Source organism: Peromyscus maniculatus, chromosome 12 (assembly GCF_049852395.1).
Source record: "Peromyscus maniculatus bairdii isolate BWxNUB_F1_BW_parent chromosome 12, HU_Pman_BW_mat_3.1, whole genome shotgun sequence".
NCBI classification, from domain to species: Eukaryota; Metazoa; Chordata; class Mammalia; order Rodentia; family Cricetidae; genus Peromyscus; species Peromyscus maniculatus.
Genome location: NC_134863.1, coordinates 52,695,696 through 52,709,214, shown reverse-complemented (window position 1 = coordinate 52,709,214; position 13,519 = coordinate 52,695,696). Strand labels below are relative to the sequence as shown.

Genomic DNA, 13,519 nt, shown 5'->3' with positions numbered 1-13,519 from the left:
GGTAATTTTCTGAAAAGTGAACTTCCCAGGAAGATGGGAGGTGTTGTGTTGTTCCATTTGTCTTATGCAAGATTTTCCTCAGTTTTTCCAAACTGTAAGAGTGAGGCTTCCAAAGGACTTTTCTTTTCTTTTCTCTCTTTTGTTTTTCTTTCTTTTTTTTTTTTCCAGATAGGGTTTCTGTGTGTAGTTTTGGTGCCTGTTCTGGATCTCGCTCTGTAGACCAGGCTAGCCTCGAACTCACAGAGATCCACCTGGCTTTGCCTCTCAAGTGTTCTGCCACCACCACCACCCGGCACAGACTTTTCTTTTTTAACTTCACATGAAATAGCCTCTACTGTTTTTTATTTCTGCCATTGCCATTACCAAGTTCTTTGATTTTTTTCCGTTTTATTTAATGCCTTTCTTCCCATTTCGTCTCAATGTATTGTTTTCTGCTTGCTTCATTTGCAAACCTTTTCTTATTAAAGCTCTTAAGTATCTAATTGTTAAATGAATATTTTTCTATCTTAATTTTACTCAGTCTACGTTTAAAATAAATTTGACAGGATTTTAAATTTTTATTTCTTATTATTATAAATGTGGGGGGGCAGGCATAACATGGTGCATGGTGCATGTATGGAGGTCACTGAACAATTTTGGGAAGTCAGTTTTTCTTCCCTCCATCCATCCCAGGTATTGCTCACAAGTCATCATGTGCATGGCAAATACTCTCACCTGCTGAGACACCTCACCTTCCAGATTCCATGGGATTTTAAGATTCCTTCCTTTGTTTCTTTCCTTTCTCACTCTTAGTTTTTTGGTTACAGTGTCTTGCGATCTAACCCAGCCTGGCCTCCGACATGTTTTAGTCCCCCTGCCTCAGATATAGGCATGAGCCACCATGTCCAGCTGAAATGTCCTATGTTTGGGTCCCTAAGGCAGTGGTTTTATTTCCATGCTGTCTGTCATGTAGCAGCTCCATATACCTCATCCTAACGATGTCCAGCTAAAATGTATTTTTAAGTATATTTATAATATCTGGAAATACTGATATTGTAAAAACTATCAAATGATGCAAGCCTCTTGGCCGCACATCTATCCACATACCTTCTTTCTTTACAAAGCTAACCACTGGACTTAAGTGTGGTTTATATGCCTATAAACTCTCTGCATCAATCTCTGTGTCTGCATGTAAGTAAGGATAAAAAAAATACATTAAAAATAGCAGGTGTTGTTATGTGCATATATTCTTGTAATATTTCAGACTCTGTATAGATCTGCTTCATTCTCAACTTATGTGAACTATTCAAGAGGAATAGTCTATTGTATTCTGTTTTCTTTCTCTTTCAAAAACATTTTTGCATGCTGTCCTTTGTCTCAGTAGGCAGGCATAATATCATTTTTCTTGATTACATTTGTATTACCTTCCAAAATATGTGATGCCAGCCCATAGTCTTAGTTACAGTTTACTTTGTTGACTGTTTGCTCTCTCTTAAATATTCTCTGCTTTTAACATTTGTGATTAAGTTTTCTCCTTACCTGCAGTTGTATCTTCTCTATATTTTTCTTAGTTTTTACTTAGCTCATCTCACAAACTTTGTTTTTTTTTAAGTTAATTATATTGTTTTACTGTATGATGAGTTCAAATGATGTAAAGTGCTATATTACAAATATATATCTAAATTGAAATTTCTCCCTAGCCTGGGACTTGTGCACTCAGTAACCTTCCAGGGAGATCTCTAGACAAAGAAGTCTCATAATTTCTATTGCTTTTTTAGACCCACTGCCCAAATCAACAAAATAAAAAACAAAAACAAAGCCTTATAAATCTGCTTGTCTTCTGTCTTAGTAAATGGCATGCTGCGATGTCTATGCCTAAGTCAGAAAGCTATCCTAAGCTACTCCCGTTCTTCTCCTATGTCCAATCAATCACTAAGACATTTCTGTTGTAACTGTTACATATCTGTCAGCTCCATCCAGTTCTCTCAATTCTTCACGGCCTAACCTAGATCCTACCAGTATCTATCACTGAAATGATTGCAGCTGGCTTCTGGCAGGTCTCCAGTGGTAAGCTCTTTCACTTCATTCTGCACAGCGAAGCCAGAGAAATGCCTCTGGAATGTAAGTCAGAACCCTGGTTATTCTGGCAGGTTTAGTGTTTCCTCCTTAGCATAAAGATTTCCAGCTCTTTAACCTAATAGTCAAGGCCACTCTTCAACCTGGCTCGCTCTTACTTCATTAACCTTCACTGTCTTAAGACTCTCAGTGTACGTGTATTTCAAGGGAGCGGCACCTCATGTAGTCCCTGTAGTTTTCAGGTCTAAGGCCAATGCATTTCCTGTTTGTTTTGCCTTAGAGTTCGAACTCATTCTAGCCTTCCCTTCTGACTAACTATTGGTTCTTCAGGGATCAGCTTTGCTAACCCTCTATTGAAGCCTCAATCAATGATAGTATTTTGACATCTTTACCTTTATTAAAAATGGTGCGCCGGGTAGTGGGGAACACATGCTTTTAGTCCCAACACTCAGGAGGAAGAGGCAGGTGAATCTCTTGAGTTGGAGGCCAACCTGGTCTGCAGAGTGAGTTCGAGTACAGCCAGAGCTACATAGAGAAATCTTGTCTTGGAAAACCAAAAACAAAGTGTGTATGTGTGTGTGTGTGTGTGTGTGTGTGTGTGTGTGTGTGTGTGTGTGTTGGTTGAAATATTAAGGCAACTCCACGTAGTTAAAAGGGAATTTTATTTTGTGGGGTAACTTACAAGTAAAGGGATCAGTAACAGGGTCTGGGAAAGGTGAAGTGCAGTCTAGCAGTGTTCTCTGATGAACTCTGCTCAGTCTACCTCCAGTGTCCAGGATCCAGGAACCAAGAGAGCGGGCACATCTGGGTCTCGGGTCTTCAGGGCTCCTCTCTTGGCTCCGCCTTCTAGGCGTGACAGTTACCGAAGCCTCAGTGGGGGTAGTACTTCCAGGTCAAAGCTGGAACAGCTACCCACTACGTGTGTGTGTGTGTGTGTGTGTGTGTGTGTGTGTGTGTGTGTGTGTGTGTGGTGTATAGTCACTCTCCACTAGATGTTTGCCTGTGTTGATCTTTCTTTCAACAAGACTGCAAGCATATTAGAGAAGAGGGGCTTATTCTTTACACACGTTCATCCCAACTGCAGTTTCCCCTACTCTACTCCACTCCTCCCAGCCCCTCCACACACACATCCCCTTCCCTCAGATCCTCTCCTCTTTTGTTTCCCCTCAAAAAAAAAAAAAAAAAAAAAAAAGAACAGGCCTCCCAGGGATATTGACCATTGACCAAACATGGCATAACAAATTACAGTAAGACTAGGCACAAACCCTCATATCAAGGCTGGATAGGGCAACCCAGTAGGAGTAAAAGGATCCTAAGCACAGATAAAAACATCAGAGATAACGCCCCCCCTCCCACACTGTTAGAAGTCCCACAAGAACACCAACCTATGCAATCATAATGTCTATGCAGAGGACCTAGGTTAGCCCCATACATGGGCCGTGATTTTATTTCAGTCTCTGTGAGCACCTGTGAGCCCTGCTTAGTTGATGCGTAGGTCAGCGAATAATCTTGATTCTCGATGTAGTACCCAACAAAGAAAGGAGCTCAGTTAATAATTGTTTAAAAACAGTACATTCCAATGCCTGAATACCTGGAATACACAGTTACAATTATTCTGGCCAAAGTTAATCTGATCAGAATAATCTTATAATCATTATTGTGTTGCAAGGTAATTAGGCATAAATGTAAAGCAATTTACATAATATATTTTGATTACTATAGCTTTTATATAGACAAAGCGTGCTTTTGGCTTGACTTTATGTTTTTTCCCCATGTACTGCATCTTCAGATCCAATAGCATTTTAGTCATTATGAAGATCATAACATACTTGCACCTCTTATGACCTCAGAGCTGAAGCTGCTCCTTAGTAGGCATTCCACTCTCCTTAACTCTGAACAGGACGGCGTATGCTAAAGTAGGTGGCTGTCAGTCACAATGGGTGTCATTTTCACGTCATCAGCTGTAACTGGGAAAGGCCACCACTGCAGCTGACTGTCCTTTCCGTGAGCAGTGAGCCTGCAAGCCTTGCCTCTGCTTCCTAGGCTGCTCTGGAGGTAGAGTGATGAGAAGCAGCTGAAATTGGTGTCTGGCTGAGCGATAATGATGAAAAGGGCAGAGAGTCAAATGCATAAGCTGTAGACACATGGAAAAAAAAAAAAGGTCCGATTTCCTGATACAGACAAGTCTTGGGGTTAAAAAGATAAAGCATACCAAGCAATCTTTCCTTATCTCCCATTCACCCCTTCAGAAAAGAAAAGGATTATGGTAATTTTTAAAATCAGAGATACCACTATCATTTACAAAGAAGTTTCTTTGGCTGGTATTTTTAATTTTCCTTGCATGCTTATTTTTTCAAGAAAAGGTAATAGCCATTTTATTCTGTAATATCAGATAAATGGATTTATATGCAATTTATAAGAGAGTAAATTTATACATATAAGTTTAGCCAAACTGTAAAGAATTGATAAATCCTTGCAAAGAGCAGCTAGGAAAAAAGCAAGCGTATGTTGCCTGGCCTGATACTGGGGACAAAGGATGATACTACAAAAGGAGAGAAGCAATGGGTCCAGATGGTGAGCAAGACCTGTGCCTCAGGCTGTGAGTCCAGCACTTGTAAGGGCTGAAGCAGGAGGATCTCTAGTTCAGGCCACCTATGACCTTCCAAGATTTTTTTTTTTTTAATGATTCCTTAGATGGGTAATCTTCAAAGGGTTTGGAATTTTCGCTTTTGAAAGTTAATGATCTATAGTCATATATTAATATTGCACATTTTATGTGATGCATAAATTAAAAGTAGTATTTGTTTAGTGGAAGGTGTTTATTTTATTTCTTTTTTTTATTTTATTTCTAAAAAGAACTTTTAGTATATGTACGAGTTGTTTGGTTTTTGTTAGTAGAGGTGTTCTGTGTTGCTGAAGATAAAACCCAAACAAGCTGGGCTCTGTCTTAAGCACTTATATTCTCTTACAAAATCATTTAAAAGCAAATCTATGTGTAGTATTAGATGTAATCATGACAATAGTAATTTAACCTACTGTTTTTACTGTTGATGGCTAAAAACATGAATAGCACAGTGATGACAGAGGACAGATCCCCAAAGCATACCAGTTGATGGCAAATGTAGCAGGTACTCTGGTCTATGTGAAAATCTCTGTTGAGTTTTTTAAGGATGAACATACACATTATATAAAATTTGAGCACACAAATAGCCCCTAACCCAGTCTGTCTCAACCTGCCTGTGGATCATGACCCCCTTGGCAAACCTCTGTCTTCAAAACTATTTATATTATGATTCATGATGGTAGCAAAATTATAGTTAGGAAGTATAGCAATGAAAATAATTTTATGGTTGGGGTCAGCATAGCATGAGGAATTTTATATTAATATAAAGGATTGAAGCATTAGGAAGGAGAACCAGTGCCCTAAGATATTCTTAGAATACAAGACTGAAGAGCGAGAATTAAAGGAATATTTGAACAGAACCCAATTTTATCCATAGGCTGCTGTTTAAAGTATACCTCTATTGTTGCTTGTGAAAATAATTTCCGAGCAATCACTGCTGGTGAGTGCCGTGTGTATGTACATTACTCAATAGAATTCTGTCACTCCATTTACATTTCAATATCTTCAGAAGAATACAGAATGGAGAAATATGCTGAAAGTGATAAACATGGTATCTTTTTAGAAAGTGGTTTGGATATTTGTGCAGGAGAAGTTTACATGATTTGGGCTTGGGAAAGTACTAAGTGGAGAGTATGATTTATCACAAAAATATAGGTATCTTATTGCAGTAATGTATCATGTCATCCGTTTCCTAGAAGAAAATCAATCACACATAAAATACTGACCCCTTCTGGTTTTCTTTTCTCACTACTTGACAAGTAAAATTGAATTTGAGAACTCATTGAAAGAGGAAGTTTAGCTTATTGGGTAATGTTTTGAAAATTTGTATAAATCATCCAGATAACAAGTCTTAAGAAGTGGTGCGCTGACAGCAAGAATTGTGTTTTAAAGGAAGCAATAAAGAAATCACTAACATTTACTCTCTGATGCTCTGGAGCTGAGAGACTCCTAGTGACTTGGAGTATGGGCCTTTATCATTTATCAATACGGTGGCCAAAATCAGTCTGGATGTCCAAAGAATAATCATAGGCTGCATGGTACATCAGTATGGGAGGTCTCCTTCACTGTTTCTGCTATGAGTATTCTGCTCCCTGAGTTCCTATAAGTCTACCTTACATGTTGTCATCACATGCTTAGTCATTCTTGTTTGGAACCCAGAAAACAAAAGCAAACTATTCCTGCAGTAACAGTAATCCTGACTTTCTCCCTCATTTTCTTTTCATTTTTTTTAAAGTTAGGGTTAGAAACCAGAGCTCCGAGGTTAATCATCTATAATTTGGCAAAGTGAACCTTTTTTTTTTGTTTTGTTAGGTTTTTTGTTTTTTTTGGTTTTTTTTTTTTTGTTGTTTTTTTTTTTTTTTTTTTTTGGTACTTCGAATCAGGCTCAGGAACTTCTGCCTGCTAGGTCCATGCACCCCTGCTGATCTCTAGTCCTCAACCCTTCCTTTTGTCTTCTTCAGTGATAGTTGTCCAAACTTCTGCATTAAATGAAATTATACAAAGTAACTTCAGGAGAAATCAAACCCTATAGTTTGTAGCTATTGTGTTCACTCATAAATGAAAACTTACTGTGGTTTTTAGTTATTAAAAGTGTCTCTAGTACAATGAAATACAATCTGAGCATAGTATTTTATCAGTATTTATTAATTGATCAAGCATTTGTTAAATATCTACTTTGTATGGTACTTTGCCAAGCACTGTAAATAATAAAATATGTAGTTTTAATGTTCTCAGGAAAACATCAGAAAATGTAATAAAGGTTGTACTAGAGAAAATAGCTAGAGGGCAGGTAATGCAGGAAAAGCAGTGCCTTACACACGTACAAATAAACAAGTGTACCGTCACAAAGAAAACTGGGGCTGTGTTATCAGTATTTACTATTAATCTATTCCCCACCACCACCACCTTTACTTATTTTGAGCCACATGTGCATGTGTGGGGGCCGGAGGGCAAACGTTTTGGGGTTCTAGGATTGAACTGAGGTTGCCGGTCTCGATGGCAAGTACCTTTCCCTAGAGAGCCATCTTACTGGCTAACACTTGTTTCATTCTTTTTCCACACTGTTTGTTCTTGAGCCAGACTGTGTACAATCTAATTTTTTTTTTTCATTGCTAAGGATCAAATCCAGGACCTCGTCCATGCTAGGCAAATGTTCTATTCCTGGCCCCTACCCTCAGGCCTCTACTTAAAATTTTAACATTTGATTAACATTTCATTTAAAAGCTTTATTATATAATAGCTGAGAATAGCTCATTACTAGGGAACTACTGAAGTAATATTTTTCATTATGTGACTTCATTTTATAATAAATATTGTGTTAACTGTTAATAATTTCATTCATTGTATTTTGACCGTATTCAACCCAGTCCTCCCCCTTAGCTCCTCCCAGGCCCTCCCCCACCTCCCTCCACCTAACAACTCCATGTCTTCTTTGTTTATTCCGTGACATAGTGACCTCAGTTTGTGCTTTCCATTTGCTTCTAGGCATGGGCCAGCCACTGGAGCTCGGTTGACCTACCAGGAGCACCGCCTTAGTACAGCTGACTCTCTCTCTCCACGGCAGCCATTAGTAGTCGGTAGCCCTAGCCATGCCTCTAGAGAGTGGCGGAAGTGTGCTCCACAGCACCAGGCTTTGACCTTTCTCAAGTGCTACCTGGTGCCTCATAATTTTCCTTGAAACCTCTCTCTATCGGGAACAATTATTCCTTCTCCTGACAGTTTGACTAGATTAGTGCACCCTGTTCATCACAGTGCCCTGCAAAGCTTCTTCCATCAGAGTCATGCTATGGCACTTGACCCCATTCTACCATTCACTATAGGCACCTGAGTTTACCATGCTGTTGACCTAAATGGATTCACTAAAATGCCATCACTAAGCCTTACAGGCTTTTAATTATCTTATAATCTGGCCACTGCAGGAGTCAAATGACTTCTTTCTTTAAGAGGAGATCATTGTTTTTCTCTAAAGAATGATTCAGGTCAATGTGGCTCTGCTCTGTAAAGACATAGGGATTCTGCAGCATTGATTCAGGGAACGTCTGTAAAGACACAGGGAGTCTATAGCTTTGATTCAGGGAACGTCTATAAAGACATAGGGAGTCTATAGCATTGATTCAGGGAACGTCTATAAAGACATAGGGTTCTAGAGCACTGATTCAGGGACCATCTATAAAGACATAGGGTTCTAGAGCACCGGTTCAGGAAACATCTTGAGGGAGTATATAAGATGATCTTTAGAGCCCCTTAATTTGCACCCAAAATATAGTTAGATGTGATATCTTTAAGTAAAAGCATAGAATTTCATTTAAAGACCACTTCTTTTTTTAAATAAGATTTTAAATTAAAGACCGTTTCTTATTTAAAAAAAAATAGTATTTCAAAATCATTGCTGAACAGTTCTCTGTTGACAGATGTGTTCATCATGAGCCCAAATTGAATTGGTCCTGATGGTTTTCTTTTCTTTTCTTTTTAAAATCTTATGCATTTAAGAAGTGCTTTGATCAAACCCACACCTTAGTCTCTCCTGCCCAGCTCTTGCCAGAAACCCTCATCACATGCAATCACCTTAGTCTCTCCTCTCCATCTCTTCCCAGAACCTCCCCCATCACACACACACACACACACACACACACACACACACACACACACACACACACACACCAGTCTCTCCCATCCAGTTCTTCCCAGAACTCCCCTAGCACACATAAACACCTTAGTCTCTCCTGTCCAGCTCTTTCCAGAACCAACTCCCACCCCACTCCCTACCCCCCACCCGTCACACACACAAACACCAGTTCTGTTGATTTGCTTGAAGATTTGTAAACTTGTCTTTCTTTCTGTAAGTGAGACTTCACCGGTAGATCAAAGGCCCTATCTTGAAGTTAGGCAGACTTAATGTTGTGTTGCCACTCTGCTAATTTAGGCAGCGCAATCTTAAATGTATTATATTCAGTCTTAAGCAGAGAACCTTTAATACTTAACCCCCTCTCTCATACACATATTAACAAAGTAAATTTGCAAAAGATACACAAAACTTGCCATCATCAAGTGGAAAGTGGTAATAAGTGTGTTAAAGCTTGTCCTTTATAATCTGCTTCAGGAATATCTGATGCCATTTCTGTGTTCTTCTAGTACAGTGTAAGAAATACACTTCTTCCAGGTGAAAACTTACTGCCAGAAGAGAGATGGTTAATTATCAGTGTGGTTTCGTTCTCACACTGACAAAAGCCTGGCCACTGGGCATGGTGCCTCTGCAATAGCAAGCTTGGTCCTGTTTATTTATCTTGAATTTACAGAACTTCTCTGATAATAAACAGTTTGCTATCTAGAAATCTGATTACTTACTGTGAGCACAGTGAAGGGTACCCTCAAGGCTTGTAAAATAATACTTTTAAAACTGATGATAGCATGGGATAGCTATCAACCTAGAAATATCTGTGTTTTGATGCTTATAGTACCTGAAACTTAATTTCAGATCTGCATTTATTTGATAGATCTTGCATGAGCTCCAACTTTTCACCTTAATGTTTCTGTGGTCGTAGTGCATAATCATGCAGGGATATTTGATTTGCTTCCCTGCCCAGGCTGCTGTTTTCAGCAGCAACAGGAAACTGATAGAGGAGGGAATGATAAGAAACAGGCAGTGGGAAGGAAAGAAATGAGAGCCAGGGAAAAGGAACAGAAGCAGGAAACTGGGAAAGGAATACTAGAAGCTGCAGGTGTACCATGAAAGAGACAGACCCAGGGTGGAGAGGTAAAAGAAATAAAAGCCACCCACCAGTCCTAGGGAGACAAAGGGTGGATGCACAGGAATTAGACATTTGGGCTGGAGGTTTAAAGGAGCCCTGAGAGTCAGTTCAGGGATTCTTTTGCAATTTGTCAAAGCATAGAATAGTGATTAAATTGGTTCTGTTACTCCATCAAATTAGGCTAATATCTTCCTTTAAAAATGAATCTATTTTTAGGTCAAATTGTCCTCCCCACCATTTTTAAATGTATTCTGTTAGATGTCTCTTTTCTTAATAAAAAGGCAAGATCTGAGATAATTAGTATTTAAGATGACTTAATTGTATTTTTGGTATTACATATCTCTTTTAAAGCAATAACCATGCTTTTTTATGGAGTCCAGTTACTTAGCAAAAGTTACCACGTAGGGGCTCAGTGGTTGTGGATGAGTACTGCTCTTGCAGAGGACTAAAGTTTGGTTCCTAGCACCCATGAGGAATGGCTTCCAATTCCTGGTAATTCCAGCTCCAGAGGATCTGACACCCTCCCCTGGCCTCCACAGGTACTGCACTTACATGTACAAACCCACAAAAAGATAGCCACTTAAACACATAATGAAAAGTAAAACCTTTAAAAACAGCAACAATACCACTTTACCAAAAGCGAAGCCACATTGCTTTTAGTACTAGCCCTCCCTTAACTGATTGTTTTTCTTACTGTGGGGCTTACCTGAAACCCATGTTGGCATGAGGAAAACCCTTTTTCATTCAAGTGTTACAAAAACCTTTTTTTTTTCCCCAAGTGAAGCTTATGGCCTCTGTTATATTCACCTCTTCTGCAGCATAAAAGTTAGAGGCTGTTGAGCTATTCTCTAATCAGAATTTGTGAATGTTTGCTGAAATTAAGTACATCCTTATGTTTAATGTTGAATATTTTTTCATGATCTCCTTCATAAAGTAACATCCATTCATTTATTCTACTATATTTTATAACTATAAGCTAAGTATAGTGGTTCATACCTGTAATCCCAGTATTCAGGGGGCTTGCATGAATTCTTTACCAGCCTGACTATATAGCAAGTACCAGAGTTTCATAGGAAGACCCTGTCTCAAAGCAGAACAGTAAATACATGGACACATACAGCATGATTATAACAAAGCCGTCATTTCAAAAAAGCTGACAATATGTTGCCTGGGGAAAATGTACTAGGGAATTTCATAGTGAAGTTTTCCAACACTATGCATACTTTGCAGCAGGTTTTGACAGATGAATCAATGTTCACCTGCTTTAAAAAAAGGAGCATGATTTTGTGGGGGAAACTTACATAAGTCTTAAAACTAAGCCTATAGAAAGAAGCAAAGCATAACTTTAATTCCATGACTAGCTGTTTAGTTGCACAATGGTGTCTGTCTGGCTGCCTGGGAGCAATTTTGGCTAAAGACGAATCTCCCCGAATGCTGCAGGGATGTAGTCTGAGAATTAGATTCCATCCACTTATTAGAGTTGGTTACATAGACTGGACTTGAACTAAGCAGGCTGACTGCACACGAGATGGGGAGAACCCACGAGGATGAAGAGAGATCCATCTCATTTCCAAAACCTGTGTACATCTCTTGTCACTCTTAAGCTTCTAGTTTTAGTGGTGTTAGAGATCTGAAGAGGAGCGGTTGGATTCCTCCAAGAACTAAATGGTCCAGAGTTAGAACTCAGGTTCTCAGAACTAGAAGCCGAAAGATTCCCTGTGATTCCAAAAGGAAGTATGCACAGCTGTTATCCTCTACCTAAAAGTTGAACCCATGGACCTGGGGTTGTGCACTTTATGGAGTCATGCCAATTAGATAACTCAATGAAGAGATGGAAAATGTGAATTTAAAAAATGTGATAGTATAGTAAAGGTCATTGGCCCTATTAGCTAGGGTTCTCCAGAGAACCTGTATGGAATTAGGAGGTTAGTAAGTCCATAATTTACAGGGTAGACCAGCAGGCTGGAGACCTGGGGAAGAACCCACATTGCTCTGTGAGTCCATCACAATCTCTACAGAGTTTCTTCTTTAAGTGAGGTCAATGTTTTGTTCAACTCAGTTTTTCAACTAATTGTTCAAGTCCCACCCATATTAGGGAGTGCAGCCTGCTTTATTAGTCTCTCAATTCAAATGCTAATTTTATTTAACCTCTCCACCCTCACAGATATGCTCAGAATAATATTAAACCAAATATCTGAGCACAGTGTTCCAATGAAGTTTTCCAAAGACACAAGTTACCATTCTAGCACTGTAACTGGTAGCTTTGTAACTTATTCCCTGCTTATTATACCATTATGACATTTTAGATTCTGCTATAGCAGCTCCAGCATAGTGCCAGATTCGGTAGTACTGAAGGTATTTTTCTCCCTGATAGAACAGAGAAAAGATACTTTATGTAATGGCTTCAATAAATAATAACTTAAGTAAGCTTCCCAAAGCAGTATTGCCAACCAGTAGATAGCCAGGTTCCACAGTCACGAGGAGAGCCTGATCCCACCGGGACAGCCAGTCTGGTTCTTACCATTTAATTAGAATTCACCTTGTAGGATGATGGAGTAAGCAAGCATAAGTAATAGTGTACACACACTCAGGTCTTTGCCTCAGCCCTGCCAGCTCCTGGTTCCTTCGTGTTAGAATGCCTGAAGGCATGTAGTTTGTCCTTCCCTTCCACGAGGACTTGATACAGTTGGGATGCTAAAGCGAATGCATGTGGCACCCTAGGTCTTGTTGCCCTAGATTCCATGACTTATTTTAGCCCGTTTAATGTTTGCTTTAGGAGGAAGCAGTGGTAGAGCTTGTAGCCCTGTTCTGATATTAGCTTAGGTTGGCAGTCTGTGCTTTCTTAATTAGCAGTGTAACTTGGTCAGAGTTTGTGACCCTTGGTTAGATAAATGGAGTCAGACTGTTTACCGTGTACACTTTGTACGGTCTCATTAAGACTGCATGTGCAGTGCTCTTTAGGTATCAAATAAGTGTTAATACGCAGACCAATCATATGTCCTTCACACAGTTTAGCTTGTTATTGGTAGTTGGCAGTTGGGGTTTCAGCTACTTATTTCCAGGCTCTTGGCATCTTGAGAATGAAATGAAAGTGCATACAGGCTATAGAATAGCAAAAACACTTTACTCAGAAAAAGGGATAGCACAGGTTGCTGCAGGAGTACAGAGGACCACTCGAATGAAGATTCTCCAAAGCCCTGATTATTCTATGGGGCTTCCTTTTATGAGGTTCAAGAATAGGAGAGTTTCGCTTGCCTGCTCCAAGTTAATTGGAGGTAAATCTACATTCCCTTTTATTCAGGAACATTATATTTTTGTTCTAAACAAAGAGTGAAATTGTCTTCACAGGATGATATATATGAAGTGTGTAGTGTACCCTGGAAGAAGATGTTGTATCTTTGCAGTTTAACCGTTATTTGGGCAGTGGGGGAAGGAGGCTTCCAGTTTTCCTATCATTGTGATCCATTTTCTTTTCGGTACAAGTTGCATGTGCTTTAAAGTACTGTGATCCAGAATCTCTGAGGCATTTCTTGACAATTAAGATAATCAGTTACAGGATTGACTTCTTACATTTAGTTTAAATGTCTAAAAT

General features: G+C 39.2%; 1 protein-coding gene across 1 annotated transcript in view; it reads left to right on the top strand.

Annotated features, from left to right (window-relative positions):
- The window catches only part of Nsun3 (NOP2/Sun RNA methyltransferase 3), a 47,589-nt gene that overhangs the window by 21,999 nt on the left and 12,071 nt on the right, over positions 1–13,519 (top strand). The window lies entirely within an intron of this gene.